This window comes from Pinus tabuliformis, chromosome 1_2, assembly GCF_031772625.1.
Source record: "Pinus tabuliformis cultivar Carrire ecotype Pingquan chromosome 1_2, CPIR1, whole genome shotgun sequence".
NCBI lineage: Eukaryota > Viridiplantae > Streptophyta > Pinopsida > Pinales > Pinaceae > Pinus > Pinus tabuliformis.
The window spans coordinates 333,866,518-333,872,494 of NC_142298.1; the positions used below are offsets into that span (position 1 = coordinate 333,866,518).

Below are 5,977 nucleotides of genomic sequence, written 5' to 3' on the forward strand. Positions count from 1 at the left end.
TGTGAGGGTTTAGCAGAGGTAAGACGGCTAGGTTACAGGGTTTATGGAGAAGAAAACAGTGGCTGAAAATGGAAGATGGATAATAGGTAGCGGGAGTGTTCAGGAACTGTAAGCGGAAACAGAGGATAGGCAGCCGAGGTGAGTTCACGAAATGGAGTGGAGACGTATGTGAACGAGGTGTGGCTTTAACAAAATGGCAGGGTAGTGAAGTGAAGTCGAAATTTTTAAACTGAACAGCTACGTAGGAGATGTTACACATTTATGAAATGGCTGCGAAAGTGCGGTGGAGAGGAGCAGTAATTAAATGGGTCACATCTCATGATTACAAGTGGAGTGTGAAGGTGCAGTCAACTACGAGTTAAACCTGAAAATTAATCATGAGACCGTTTAGGGAATAAATTCATGGTTCATGGAGGAATGTCGTGGAATGATAATGGAGCTATCGTGGTAATCATTGCATATAGTGGAACTTTAAGGTTTAATAACTATGCAAAATTGTGCCTTTGATTGCTATTTGAAAGAAATTTTTACTCATACCTTGGAATGTTTTCCATTTGTTGTCCATTAGCCCTTAATCAACTGCTCCATATTGATGTCTTTAGATGCTCCATGTCTTCATAACATATGCTCAGTCATGCCTACATTTTCATGATTATTGAACTAACATCTTGACTGTTAATTGAAACACAGAGTGGTGGCTGCAGAAACTACTTCTGGCTACAAAAACGGATTCCAGCTACGGAAACTAACACAGGAACCACTTGGCTGAATAAAGATAGTTAGATAATAACTAACTGAATGGAAATGGTCATGAAAGAGACTTTTATTGATGAAATGGAATGAAATGGAGTGGGATGAAATGGAGTGGAGTGAAATGAAAATGAAATGGAGTGGGATGGAAATGAAGTGAAGTGAAAATGGGAAAGAAAGAGAGATTTTTTTTTGGAAAATATAGAGTGTCAGGTGTTCCTGATTTTCACTCTACATTTTTTGTATAAGACTGCCAATCAGTGATTGGTTTTCAGTCTTATACAATTTTTTTTTATTATTTATTTATTTTAAACAGAAAGGAACAAAGGCTAGACTGGTGGAGAAGAAGGATTCTTCTTCACCAGCCTTATTGCAGAATTCTCTTGAAACATTTTGACAAATTCCTCTTTTGAGAGTGGCTTATGATAAATCTTTAATCCGTGGCCATTCACAATAAGAGGAGTTTGAAATTCATCAATGGTCTTGATTCTTACCGCTCCATTTCTAAAGACTTTGTCAATCTCATATGGCCCAAGCCAATGGGTCTGAAATTTACCTTTGAAGTCTTTAAACTTGGAATCAAATAGTAATGCCCAATCTCTCTCTTGAAACTTTTTCTCTTTGATGTATCTGTCATGCCACTTAGTTCTTTGATGTTGAACTAGATCATTTCTTAGGATTTCATCTTGTCTGATCTCATCCAGCTCATTCAACTGCTCCATTCTGTGCTTTTGGGCTTCTGATAGATCCATCCCCAATTGAACTACCATCTTGAAAGTTTTGACTTGAAACTCAATGGGGAGCAGGACTTCTTTCCCATAAACAAGTTCATAGGGAGAATGTCTTGTTGTATTCCTCCTTGTAGTTATGTAGGCCCATAAGCCTTCAGGAAGCCTTTCTGCCCAATCTCTTCTGTTTAGATGAACAGTTTTGGTGATGATGCTTTCAATAACTTTGTTTGTAGACTCCACTTGGCCATTTGCTTGTAGATGGTAAGGAGTAGATTTTCTGTGCTTGATTTTGTATTCTTCCATCAGCTTCTCCATCATGTTGGATGTAAATTGACTTCCCTGATCTGTCATAATTTCTCTTGGGACACCAAAGCGAGTAAAATATCCTCATAAAGAAAACTAACAACTGAATTTTCAATAGCAAAAAGTAATGCTTTGACTTCTACCCATTTAGTGACATAATCAGTACATACCAATATATACTTCTTTTGTTTAGATGGTGGATTAATGGGTCCAATGAAATCTAAAGCCCATTTTTCAAAGGGTTCGATGAGTACCTGTGGTTGTAATGGCATTTCATTTGAAAGAGTCGGTTTCCCTACTCTTTGGCAGTTGTCACACCTTTTGACATATTCTTTTTGTATATTTGAAGAGGGAAGGCCAATGATATCCTAAAGAAAGGATTTTATAGGCAGTCCTTTTGTCAGCAAAGTGTCCACCACATGGTTCACCATGACATGCTTTGAGGATGTCAGGCATTTCATCTTCCCTAACACATCTTCTGATCACACAATCTTGCCCTGTTTTAAACAATTCGTTAGAAATCCATGAATATTTTGAACTCTCCTGAATAATTACTCTTCTTTCACTAGGAAATAGATGTGGAGATAGTTTCCCTATAACCAAATAGTTAGCAATATCTGCATACCAAAGAGTCTTAGTAGTTACTGCAAATAAATATTCATCTGGAAACTTATCCTCTACAAGAGAATATTCTTTAGTATTTTGGATCCTAGACAAGAAATCAACTACTGTATTTTGTTTCCCTGGTCTATCCAAGACAGCAATATTGAATTCCTGTAAAAGTAAGAGCCTTCTTGTAACTCTACCATTAGTAACAGGTTTAACAATGTAAACTTTGAAACGGGAACTATAAACTCAAAACGGGAACTCTGGCCCAAAAACCCCAAAAAAACCACAAAAACAGTGCTCAAAATGAAAAGTGTGTATACTGGAACGATGTTTTTTTTTTTAGGTGTCAATTTTGCGGTTGTTTTAAAAATGGCAGTGACTACGAAATTTTCCTGCAAAATATAGCTTCAGAACGAAAGTGTTGATACTGGAATAATGATTTATTTTTTTAGGTGTCAATTTTGCGGCTGTTTTAAAAATGGCAGTGACTACGAAATTTTCCTGCAAAATATAGCTTCAGAACGAAAGTGTTGATACTGGAATCGACCCGCCGCCGGTCCGCCGGGGCGGGGCGGCCCGGGGGTGCCGCTGCGTGGAATTGGTAATGTGGATCGTCATTTGATGCGTGGAATTGGTAAAACCCAAGGTGCCCATCAATGGAGAATGTCTGCGTCTTTTCACTTTGCCGAGTCTCTCTGTCGCGTACTGTCTCTCTGTCCGTTGTATCGCACATACAAGCTGACGTCCACCCTCGAAACCTGTAGTCGGGGATGCGAAGGCAACCTAACGTCACCTTAAAGTTTTCATCAAAACTATAATGCTAACTATATATAATTGGAGTACAGGCAAAATAATAGAGCTCGACCAAATATAGATATCGTTGCTCAAACATTCACATAATAAATAACAAATTTAATATATACAATTAATTTTTCAAAAACATGCTACTTGGACCATTGCTGACCTAAGAGGCATCCTTCACAGTATCATATAATAAAATACAATATATTACAATAGTCTTTAAGAGTCCATGAAGTGTAATATGGTCTTGAAATACACTATACATGTGAGGACTTCCAACAAAAGGGCGTATGCATCACTAAAGAACTTATCCAATCCTAATATTTGTATTGTTCCAAAGCATAAGGGTTCAATGAATATGCACGATTATTTTTTAACTAAGCGCAATCATATCTATGAGAATCCTCCTATTTGAATTCTCTCATGCATCCCCCTAGCAACTTCCCCTGAATCCTTCTTCTTATTCCAAGAATGGAGGTGAGACACCTCTTTAGTCTTCCTAGTCAGAATTTGCCTCCAAAATTTCTTAGGAGCTAGCTTAGAGAGGTGTAAGAGATTCCCTTGTCTTTGACGAATGTACTGCCTCTTTTTCCTTTTAGTTAGGGCTTTATATATTTTTATCTTGTCCATTTTAAGAGATTCATCAACAGCTTCCTTAATTGCTCTCCTCGCACTTTTACACTCTTTGTCATACCATGGATTGGTTTTGCTATTTCTTTTATTATTTGAAACTTCAATTGAGAACTTGTTAATAGAATATGCGAGGGTTGTAGTAAAATTATGATAGCGGTCTTCTATGTTGTCTATACTAGATAAAGGAAGCAAATTAGTTTTTAATTCATTTAGAAAGAGATCATTTTTATTTCTACATATGTTACAGAGTTTAATCGTCCAGGTGAATAAACTTGAAATCAAAATAAATTTATACTCATTTTTTATATTATATAAAATTATATTACTTAGATTATTATTATTTCTTTTTAATTATATATAAGCATGTGAGAGTTGTGACAAATAGTTAGCCACCTCACATATATACCCATTGTTGTGTTACGTGTTGAGTGTTACTGCATGTGGCTGGACTGAGCGACCATGACAAAGATAGAATCTAATGACAACCTATTATAGGCCAAAAACGTGAATCCTGATCTCATATCACTCACATGGTCATCATTAAGTAGATAAGTAGCAGCAAACCCATTGTCCTTCCACTGAGTAAATATAAGCATGTGAGAGTTGTGACAAATAGTTAGCCACCTCACATATATGGTGCTGGAAAAATACAAATGAAGCCACTTAAAAATGAACGTGATGGAAGACAATCTAACCAGCAGCCATAGTCCTAAAATGATCAACACATTTGAGACTTGTAGTAGCCATAGTCCTAAAATATCTAAATTACTAAAATCACCCATTAACACCCTAAAACAAATTTATTATTATTGTTTTTCATACTTTTTAAACTATAAACCAATTTTTAATTATAAAATAAAAAAGCCTCATCATAGATATATGTAAATCATTCTTATTTTTTTTTTACATCATGATAACACAAATGTATTATGCTTCAAGAGATTCGATACAGCTCAATCGTACATAGTTGAAAGCCTATTTGGCCGCTACCTAATTTTATCATAACTATTCCTAATACTACAGCGCAACCTTGCCTTCAATCGGCTGCTCAGAATTTTCAATGATATCAATAACCTTGGCGTTCTTGCTTTTGAAATCACTGATCTTCGGCACGGCCACCGTCAACACGCCGTTATCCAAGCCGGCTCTGATGGCATCCATATTCACATTCTCTGGAAGCCTGAATTGCCTCCAGAATTTGCCGCTGGAACGCTCCACTCTGTGCCATTTATCTCCCTCCTCCTCTGCCTCCTTCCACCGCTGATTCTCAGAACCCTGTTGTCCTCTACTTCGATCTTGATTTCATCCTTCCTCATCCCTGGTACATCAACGGTGAAGACGTGGGCGTCAGTGGTTTCTTTCCAGTCGACCCGTGTGAGGGCAACAGCCTCAATGTCTTTGGGAATGGAGTCCAGAACTTTGAAGGGATCCACCATAGCGTCCCAAACATCGCCGTAACGACCACCTGCAAAAGGCATCAGAGCAAACGTTGGGGCGAACAAACATACTGTTGTTACTGCAAATAATAAGAACAAAACAAGCGCCTTCTTCATCCTTAAAAAATAAAAATAAAACCGCAAACGCCTCTGCGTAAAGCTCCCACGAAGAGTTTACACTCTGAACAATTCCACACTTTCCAAATTGATGTCACTGAATTGATTTGAGAGGCTTGGGGATCTGCTCATATTTATATACGCAAATATGCAAGAAACTTCTCTCAAGAAACCTCTCGAAATTTCTGTCCTCTTCCGGTATGTTCTGCTTTGGTATCCTCTTCTGGTATGTTCTGCTTTGGTAACGCATTTTAAGATGACAGTTCCATGTAAATCATTCTTATTGCGATAAAGAATTTATCCATTTCACAATTTGACAAAATGTCAATTCAAAATAAGTTAAGAACTACACTCTAATCTTGAATGGTAATGTAAGTCGCATTGCAGAGGGGATAGCTCTTTAGCTACTGATCCGCAGGCGAAGTGGTCTTATCATTAAATTAAAATAATGCTTACAATAGCTATACGACAGGCGGAGCGTCGATTCCCGGAATCGACGCTCCGCCCCTCGGGCGGGGCGGGGCGGCCGCGCCACCCCCGGGCCGCCCCGCCCCGCCCGAGGGGCGGAGCGTCGATTCCGGGAATCGACGCTCCGCC

General features: G+C 38.3%; 1 pseudogene; it reads right to left on the reverse strand.

The window, feature by feature from the left end:
- Positions 1-4,750: 4,750 nt before the first annotated feature.
- Positions 4,751-5,640, reverse strand: LOC149205724 (18.1 kDa class I heat shock protein pseudogene; annotated as a pseudogene).
- Between the last annotated feature and the right edge of the window lie 337 nt (positions 5,641-5,977).